The sequence below is a fragment of the Protopterus annectens genome, chromosome 2.part1 (assembly GCF_019279795.1).
Source record: "Protopterus annectens isolate FY-2018-M chromosome 2.part1, PAN1.0, whole genome shotgun sequence".
NCBI classification, from domain to species: Eukaryota; Metazoa; Chordata; order Ceratodontiformes; family Protopteridae; genus Protopterus; species Protopterus annectens.
In genome coordinates this window covers 311869849-311880716 of record NC_056729.1, presented here as the reverse complement: position 1 = coordinate 311880716, position 10868 = coordinate 311869849, and positions in this window count along the sequence as shown.

Genomic DNA, 10868 nt, shown 5'->3' with positions numbered 1-10868 from the left:
ACATAGGAACTCCTACTTTATGAAAGTCAGATATGACAACAGATTATAGAAAAGGAGCATGTATGTGTTACTCTTCTTTACTGTCATGACAACTTGTTGCTGTACATGCAACCCTTCAGCTTGTTCAACCATAGATTAGGCTGGATAAACATAGTTAAGCACAGTAGAGCAAAGGATACCAGAGTAATGCAGCCAAAGGCACAACCTCACAAGATTTCGCCATAAGCTGAGTACTTCCATTTTGCTTGAGTTACAGGTGATGCAAGGCATCAGGCATTGCACAAATGTACTGGAGAAAGACTAATGACACAGAAGGGAGAAGATACATAGACAGCTGGTGAGAGGTTCAGGGACCAACTAGTTTCAGAAGAAGGATAATAGTGGCTCATAACAATATGTAGGTGACAGCTATACATAAAATACTGTACCAAAAACAGTCAGTAACAGTTAATATCTGGATTAGAACTCTTGAATTTATGCAAAAATCTTCCTATAGATCTGAGCGTTATTTCATCAAGACACAAAGGAACTCCTGCTTCAGACTTTAAATCACACAACTGATGGACAGTGACAACTTATTGAAGGAAAAGCAGTGAAAAGAGAGAGAGAGAGGGAGACCACAAAAGAAATAGCAACAGCATTTTACTGATAAATGTAAGACCAACTGCACAGTGTGTTACTCTTACTTATTTCATCATTATAAATCTGTCATGCTCTGTACAATAAGTTCTTGCTATAGTGAGCAAGTGAGTAGGAGTGTAGAACAAACATTAAATCATAAGCAGGATAAGGGGAGCTTACTAACTTTCTGTTGGGAATGGAATGTTTTTGCAAATGATTTCTTGCTGCACTATTCAAATGCTATGTCAATGAAACTTCATTGATATTCAGTGTTAAACTCTTAGCCTAGAGGTTTTCTCTGTATTTATAAGTGAGTCACATATCTTTGAATTTATTACTGCTCAATACCTGTGTTCTTTGGCTTCTGCTATGCACCTACAATCAACTGCATTACTAGCTGAGCTAAGTACAAACTTGCAGTTTTAAAGATTGTACTGCATTTCATTTTTCTATTTAATTGTTTCATTGAATATTGTGTCTGTGTGTCTCCGTAGTTATTTATTTTTCTATTTAATTGTTTCATAGAATACTGTGGTGTCTCTCTGTCTCTGCAGTAGTGGGGGCTATTGTGTTTCACTTCATTGATATTCAGTGTTAAACTCTTACTCTAGAGAGTTTCTTTGTATTTATGTGAGTCACATATCTTTGAATTTATTACTGCTCAATACCTTTGTTGTTTGGCTTCTGCTACACACCTACAATCAACTGCATTAGTAGCTGAGTTAAGTACAAACTTGCAGTGTTAAAGATTGTACTGCATTTCATTTCTCTGTCTGTTTAAATGTTTCATTGAATATTGTGTCTGTGTCTCTCTGTAGTTATTTACTTTTCTATTTAATTGTTTCATAGAATACTGTGGTCTCTCTCTGTCTCTGCAGTTAGTTTCCTGCCCACCCTCCTTGTTCTTGTTTTGGTATTAATTGTGGTGGCTTTGAAATTGCCCGCCCCTCCTGTAAATTTGTGTTTGAACACTCCTCCTGGGTCTATGTCACTTGCTCACTCAACCGAGTACAGTGAGATCATATTTTGACTTCAGACACTCCTACCAGTTTCATCTGTTCAGCTCTGTCCCAGCTCTATTCCAGTCTAGTGTCACTAGCTCACTCTTTCTAATACAGAGAGAGCATTTGTGAAGGGCAAGCCACTTAGGTCCTTAATTTTGAATTATCTTCTGTTTCTCCTTTCTCCCTTTCTACTTTCCAAAAAAAATTCTAAGCTTGCTTCCTACCTTTCCTGTAACTAGTCTAGTGCAGATACAGATTTTCTGTAACCAGGACTGTGTGTAAGCTTCTGAGCCCACAAAGCCTTTTGTGTTGGAGGGAAGCCTTCTAGCTTATCAGTGGGAGTTGCAAGCACTAGGTAGCCTATCTACCATAAGAGTGGTTTCTAGCCAAGTAATTGTAGTTTATTGGCAATCTGGGCAGTTTTTCCATCTCTTTCAACTTTCTAGTTTAAAAGCCTGTGTTTGCGTTTGTTTCCACCTTTCCTGTAACTAGTCTAGTCTAGATACAAATTTGCTGTATCCAGGACTGTTTGTAAGCTTCTGAGCCCCCAAAGCCTTTCTGTGTTGGAGGGAAGCCTTTTAGCTTATCAGTGGGAGTGGTAAGCACTAGGTAGTCTATCTACCACAAGAGTGATTTCTGGACCAGAAATTGTAGTTTACTGGCTGTTTGGCAGTTTTTCCATCTCTTTCAACTTTCTGGTTTAAAAGCCCGTGTTTGCACTTGTTTCCCACCTTTCCAGTAACTAGTCTAGTCCAGATACATATTTGCTGTATCCAAGACTGTCTGCAAGCTTCTGAGCCCCCCAAGCATTTCTCTGTTGGATGGAAGCATTCTAGCTTATCAGTGGGAGTGATAAGTGCTAGTTAGCCTAGTTACCACAAGATCCAGGTACAGATTCTTAGTTTTAGCACTTGAATTTGCTTATTCGTGCACTAAATAAGCTACAAAATTTCTACAGCACTCAACCTTCCTTTTTACCTAGAGGAAAGCAGTTCTCGTACTTGCTTTCCTCACTTGCTTAGAGAAAAACAGCTCTTATACTCACTTTCCTCACTTGTCTAGAGGAAAGTATTTTTTTTATTCAGGCATGTCTAAGGGTCAGTTCCCACTGTTCTCTCCTGTCTATCTGATAAATCTGGGCATCTTGGGGCAATGTAGCAATTGCCACATGTACACAGACAACCCTCTCCTTCTACCACTCAACCCCACAACCTTTGAGAGATGCACTTATCTAGCCAAACTGGAGGTAAAGCCCTCTCCAACCAAGACTGAACTTGACAGTCAAGAGGAGAAGGTAAACACTTGCACCACACCACACTCATCACATAGTCCCACTAAACCTACACCACCAATATCAACGGATAGAAACACAAAAACATTCACAGAGGCTCTCAATAATAATCTGCTCAAGCAACAGAGACCTCCAAACCAGAAATGCAAGCAACCTCTACCCCCCAGCACAACCCAAATGACACATAGCCCACAGACTCAGTGTGCCACTCAACCACAGCCCATAAGGCAAAACAATGTACCCAACACACTAGTCATAGGTAACTCTATACTCAGGCACACTGATGTCCCACTCACCAGGCTAAACAAGGAGAAGGTTACTGTCAGCTGCCTGTCAGGTGCCAGGATCCGCCACATCTCCACATACTCCACAACAAGTACAAATATGACTCTGTCATTGTCCATGCTGGTGTGAATGACCTGAGACGTACCTCCCTAGACTACATGAAAAGAGACATGGAAGAGCTCTCTGATCTTGTTGGCCAGGCACATATGACCCTAGCCCTGTGTAGCATCCTGCCATTGCCCAGAATGATACCGCAGTACAAGGACAAAATGATTGACTTCAACAATTGGCTAAGCTTCTGGTGTCATTCTTAGGGGATCCATTATCTGTCTTCCTGGGAGGACATGGTCGACAGACCACAATGCTTTGCCAGAGATGGCCTAAACCTTTCACCCCCTAGGATTCTGGATACTAGCTAATGCTCTTGCTGACCCTATAGTGCCCTTTTTAGGCAAGGTTCAAATGACAAATTCACCACCGTTAACAGGAATAGGCAAGCAAAAACTGAGGGTAATGCTACTCAATGGTAGAAGTCTAAATCTCAAAATGCACTCCCTTGAGGCAAACTTTAAAATGGAGATCACTGATATCTGTGCAGTGTCTGAGACCTTGTTCAAGGTTCCAGAAAGCACCCCTGCATTACCAGGCTATAACTCATACCACACTTTTCGGCCAGCTAACCTGGACCGGAACACCAAAGGCAGAGGTGTGTCCATATTCATTAAGGATATCCACACCTCCAAGCTAGTTACTCAGGTTCATAGGTTCATAGTTAGGTACTAGGCTATCGACCCTGGGGCCTATACAAGCCCAGCCAAAAAGGTACCCTGGCTTTTGCCACCCAAGAAAATTATTTTCCTGTGCCACTGCTGAGCAGAGCCACAGAGGTGATCCCTGGGGTGAATTTCCTATTTCCCATCCAATCATCAAGATTTTTCTTGAAGAGTGCTAATGAGGAGCTTTGTTTGATATAGATAGGTAGTTTATTCCAGAGTATGGGAAGTCTCTGGGACAAGAATATATCCCTCTGGCATGTTCTGTTCATTGTGGTGACAAGGTTTAGGTCCCTAGAGCATGTAGCTCGGAGGGATTGGGATTTCTTTAAGTGGAGCATGTCCAATAGCTCTAGGTTTGACATAGTTTTGTATGTTAGGCAGAGATCACCTCTGAGTAGGCAATATGTGATGGAGTAAAGCTGGAGTTTTTTGAGACAGTCTGCATAGGGCATCTGTTTGAGGCCAGTAATCCTCTTTGTGAGGTATTTCTGCGGCCTTTCCAGTTGTTGTAGATGTCTTGTGAGGTACATACCAAAAGGGGTGTTGTACTCTATAATGGGTCTAATGAATGATGAGTAGAGGGGAACAATGACCTCTTTTTTTCTAGATGAGAAACCTTTTGTGATGAGGTGTGCCACGTAGAAGGATTTCCTGACTACTGTCGTAATGTGATTATCAAAGGAGAAACTACTGTCCACCTGTGTCCCAAGGTCTCTCATCACACTTTCGGTGTTAAGTATACTACCGCCTATGTTGTAGTTCATAGGTATATAGGTTTTACCAAAGGGGATGACAGTGCACTTTTTGGCATTGAGCTTGTGGCCATGGATTTGACACCAGGCATCTGCCTCAGTGAGGCCCTTTTGTAGGATGTCCACATCATTAGGAGTTTCGATTATGGCTCCTAGTTTGCAGTCATCTGCGAACTTCATTAGCCAAAGATCTTCTGTGTTAGCCTGTACTTCAGAGAAGTAGATACCAAGCAGGAGAGGACCCATGACTGAACCCTGTGGTACTCCACCTGTCACTGGTCTGAAGTCGGATTTGGAGTCTGCTACTTTCACAGTGTGGGTTCTGTCAGTGAGCCAGTTGGCAACCCATCTTGTGACATAGGGCTTTATACCTAGTTTAGTGAGTTTATCTATAATTCCAGAGTGGGGGATGGTGTCGAATGCCTTGGTAAGATCTAGATAGGCTGTGTGAACCACCTTACCCTTGTCTACGGCTTTGGTGACTGCTTCAAAGAAGTCTATCAGGTTCAGGAGACATGATCTGCCTTTTGCAAACCCGAACCGGGTGGGATCCAGAGTTTGGAGATTACCAATGTCTTTGTTTATAAGTTCTATAATGATACGTTCCATGGCCTTGCAAACCAGGCTCATCGGGCTAATGGGGCGGTAGTTCCATGTAGTCCGTGGTGGCTCTCCCCTTGTGGAGTGGGATAACCATTGCTGTGCACCATTCAGCAGGCACAAAGCCTGAGGTGAGGCTATAATTGAGCATGGTACTTAGGTGGGGTGCCAGTTCGTTCTGTAGTTAGTGTAGAATGCAGCCTGGGATGTTGTCTGGTCCCATGGATGCTGTGTTCTTGTCTTTGGAGAGTGTGGTTTTTACCTGTGCTGCCGTGATTACAGAAACTTTGCATTCTTCCGGTATAGAGATAGGATATCATTGCCCCTGGTGGGGGTGTGGATAAGTTGATCCAGGGCATTGGAGTTTATGAATTCCAGAAAGTGTAGAGTGAAGGAGTTGGTACATGAGTATTTTCCCAGTTAATGGTGGGGTAGTTGAAATCGCCCTTATTAGGGTGTTTGGTTGAACCCTAATATTTTCCAGTACATCAAGAAAAGAGGAGTTGGAATCCTGGGGCATGGTGGATGATCTGTAGCAAGCTACGATTTGGATTGCAGTTTTGCCCAGAGTTAGTTGCACTTGGATAACCTCGGCTGCATTATGCTGAGCAACTAGCCTGAAGGTGTGGATATCTGTCAAAGGAAAAAACTTCAAAGACCAATACATGTAAGGTTCAGTTAAGGAACATTTAATAATTTGCAGCAAGGAGACAAAAACATGCAAATACAAGATTTTGCCTAACTACTAACGGGAAGTATCCTATTCTTATACTGTTTGACAAGACATGGCCTTCTATGGCTGACTTAATCAAACACAACTTTCAGTATTGTTCTACAGCAGATGTTACTCAGATTTTCTGCTGACATGACTAGATTTGTGAGAAACATTTTGAGAAAAACAACCTGGCCTTGGTGGGCACCAGCCTGTTACAGGCCCCTATTGTACAATTCTAATACATGTGTTAAATTTCAAGGTACTTTTCTAACTCAGGCATAAGCAAATGCTTATTACAGTTCATATTTTCAAGCAGTCTTTTTCTAATTATCTATAGCTTCTACAGCTGTGTATTTTCTCACAGCACAAGCGGAACTTCTTGTCTAAGCCTCATAACATTTATACAAGTAGTATTGTTCTATTCATTACTTTCCTAACACAAGCAGAAATCATCTGCTTCTCAGTAAATTTCCAAGCATAAGCAAAGATTTTAGCTGACAATACAAGGTCAGAAGGCATCTGCAATTTGTACAGATTTATGCAGTATGAAATAGAATAAATGTGTTAACCCCTTTCAAGCGCTAAATGCACTAAGCATATTACTAATACACACATTAATACATATTTTTCAGACAATATCCTTAATGAATATGGACACACCTCCACCTTTGGTGTTCTGATCCAGGTTACATGGCCGAAAAGTGTGGTATGAGTTATAGCCTGGTAGTGCAGGAGTGCTCTCTGGAGCCTTGAAGCAGGTCTCAGTCACTGCACATATATCGATGTCCTCCATTTTAAGGAGTGCCTCGAGTGAGTGCATTTTGAGATTTTGACTTTTAGCATTGTGTTTTTGCTTGCCTATTCCTGTTACAGTGGTGAATTTGTCATTTGAACCTTGCCTAAGAAAGGCACTATAGGGGCGGCAAGAACCTTAGCCAGTATCCAGAATCTCAGGGGTGACAGGTGAAGGCCATCTCTGGCAAAGCATTGTGGTCTGTCGACCATGTCATCCCATGCAGACAGATACTGGATCCCTTTAGAATGGCACCAGAAGCTTAGCCAATTGTTGAAGTCAATCATTTTGTCCATGTACTGCGGCATCATTCTGGGTGATGACAGAATGCTACTCAGGGCTAGGGTCATACCTGCATGGGCTACAAGATCAGAGAGTTCTTCCATGTCCCTTTTCATGTAGTCCAGGGAGGTATGTCTCAGGTCATTCACACCAACATGGACAATGACAGAGTCATATTTGCACTTGTTGTGGAGTGACCTGAGTGCATGGGTTATGTGTCGGATCCTGGCACCTGACAGGCAGCTGACAGTAACCTTCTCCTTGTTTAGCCTGGTGAGTGGGACATCAGTGTGCCTGACTATAGAGTCTCCTATGACTAGTGTGTTGGGTACGTTGTTTTGCCTTATTGGCTGTGGTTGAGTGGCACACTGAGTCTGCGGGCTATGTGTCATTTGGGTTGTGTTGGGGGTGGAGGTTGCTTGCATTTCTGGTTTGGGGGTCTCTGTTGCTTGAGCAGATTATTATTGAGAGCCTCCGTGAATGTTTTTGTGTTTCTAAGTGTGGATTTTGGTGGTGTAGATTTAGTGAGACTATCTGATGATTGTGGTGTGGTGCAAGTGTTTACCTTCTCCTCTTGACTGTCAAGTTCAGTCTTGATTGGAGAGAGCTTTACCTCCAGTTTGGCTAGATAAGTGCATCCCTCACTGGCTGTAGTGTTGGGTGGTAGGAGGAGAGGGTTGTCTGTGTACATGAGGCAATTTCTACATTGCCCCAAGATGCCCAGATTCATCAGATAGACAGGAGAGAACACTGGGAACTGACCCTTGGACATGCCTGAATAAAAAAAACTATTTTCCTCTAGATAAGTGAGGAAAGTGAGTACAAGAACTGTTTTTTTATCTAAGCAAGTGAGGAAAGTAAGTACCAAAACTGTTTTCCTCTAGGTAATGAGGAATGTTGAGTGCTGTAGTAATTAGTAGGTTATTTAGTGCTTACAAGTTCTGAACAAGTGCTGATCACGAATAAGCAAATTCAAGTGCTAAAAGTAATAATCTGTATCTGGACTAAACTAGTTACAGGAAAGGTGGGAAACAAGTGCAAATGGGGCTTTTAAATCAGAAAGTTATGAGAGATGGAAAAACTGCAAACGGCCAATAACTACAATTTCTGGGCCAGAACCACTACTTATGTAGTAGATAGGTTACCTAGTGCTTACCATTCCACTGATTAGCTAGAAGGCTTCCTCCAACACAGAAAGCTTGTGGGGGGCTCAGAAGCTTATATACAGTCCTGGATACAGCAAATCTGAATCTGGACTACACTAGTTACAGGAAAGGTATTTATTTATTTTTTTTGTATATACAGAAAAGTAGCTAAAACAGCAGTCAAAACAATGCAAATGCAGTGCAAGCTAGCACATTTGAGTATGTAGCAATGTTAGACCAAACAGTTTAAAAAATGCAATTAAATAAAAAATGACTAAAAACAATGCAGAAGGAGTCTATTAGGTAGAATGAGGTAAAGAGATGGGACTGGGGGGAGTGTCCCAGATCAAATCTACAGTGGGGGTGGGCAACTGCAAAAACCTCCAAATTTAAACAACAACACAGGAACAGGGAGGGTGGGTATGGGAAAACCAACATCTTCAGCAGAGATCTGAAAAACTATACAGTGAAGCAAAAATAACAGTCCATAACTCTGAAGTCAGCCAGCAATTATATAAAATTAGTCAAACAGCAATTACCAGTACACAACTCTGAAGTGCCAGAAAAATATACTCAGCTCTGTATATCTCCGGATAGTTTTAAGAGCACTCTTTTAGGACACATGAAGGCTCCAGCAATGATATGCATCTGATAATGCATCCAAGGTTATCCAAGTGCAACTAACTCTGGGCAAAACTGCAATCCAAATTGTAGTTTGTTACAGATCCCCACCATGCTCCAGGAGTCCCACTCCTCTTTTCCTGATATACTGGAAAATATTAGGGTTCAACCAAACACCCTAATAATGGGTGATTTCAACTACCACACCATTAACTGGGAAAACTACTCATGTACCAACTCCTTTGCTCAACGCTTTCTGGAATTCATAAATTCCAATGCACTGGATCAACTTATCCACACCCCCACCAGGGACAATAATATCCTATACTAGTCATTACCCGCATGAGTGACCAGTGTTCCACACCTGAAGTCAACTCCTTGTTGGTTAGATCTGACCATAAGATAATCACCCTAGATATCCACATCCTACCCCCACGTCCCATTAAGGAAATCACAGTAAAAAATTTCTCCAAAGCCAACTTCATGCTTCTTAAGACAGAAGAGGCGAACTTCATGACACCCATGCAGATGGACAATACAGTTATGACTGCTGAATCCTACACAGATCCACTCTATAAGAACTTTCACGAGTGCATGGATTGTGTTATCCCAAACAGAACCAAGATGCTATCCTCCAAAAAAAGGAAGCCGATCTGGTGGTCCCCTGCCATCAACAAACTCTACAACAGAAGGAAGAAACTGTTGCAAAAGAGAGTAAAATCCCATTAGTGTAGGAGTTCCCTGTTCAGTCTCAGTAAGAAGCTGATATCCCTTATAAGATCCTCTGAAGCTAGCTATGAAAACAAAATCACCACTGATTCTAGGGACAACCACAAAGCATTCTATAGCTATGTCAAGAATCTCAATGGCAACACCCAGATCTGCTCTGAGTTACAGCAGAACGACATGAAAATTACAGAACCAACTGATATTGCCAACATCTTGGCAGATAGGTTCAGTGCTAAATTTACCTCCCTGTTCAGCCTCAGTAAGAAGCTGATATCCCTTATAAGATCCTCTGAAGCTAGCTATGAAAACAAAATCACCACTGATTCTAGGGACAACCACAAAGCATTCTATAGCTATGTCAAGAATCTCAATGGCAACACCCAGATCTGCTCTGAGTTACAGCAGAACGGCATGAAAATTACAGAACCAACTGATATTGCCAACATCTTGGCAGATAGGTTCAGTGCTAAATTTACCCCCCTCTCACCCCCTAAAGGGCACATAACTATACAGGAAGAATGCAGAGTCCCTGTAATCACAACTACGCAGGTAAAAGCTGCACTCTCTAAAGCCAAAAACACAGCATCCATGGGACCAAACAACATCCGAGGCTGCATTTTACATGAACTTCAGAATGAACTGGATCCCCACTTAAGCACCGTATTCAATCATAGCCTCACATAAGGCATTGTGCCCACTGAATGGAGCACAGTAACAGTTATCCCATTCCACAAAGGGGGAGCTGCCACTGATCCTGGGAACTATCGCCCTATTAGACTGATGAGCCTGGTCTGTAAGGCCATGGAACATATCATCATGGAACTCATAAACAGAGACACTGGTAACCTCCAAACTCTGGACCTCACCCAGTTTGTGTTTATGAAAGGCAGATCATGTCTCCTGAACCTGATTGACTTCTTTGAAGCAGTCACCAAAGCTGTAGACAAGGGTAAAGTGGTTCACACAGCCTATCTTGACCTTGCCAAGGCTTTCGACACCATCCCCCATTCTGGAATTATAGCTAAACTCACTAAACTAGGTATAAATCCCTACGTCACAAGATGGGTTGCCAACTGGCTCACTGAGAGAACCCACACTGTAAATGTTGCAGGCACCAAATCTGACTTCAAACCAGTGACAAGTGGAGTACCACAGGTTCAGTCCTGGGACCTCTCCTGTTTGGTGTCTACTTCTCTGAAGTACAGGCTAACACAGAAGGCCTTTGGCTAACGAAGTTCTCAGATGACTGCAAAC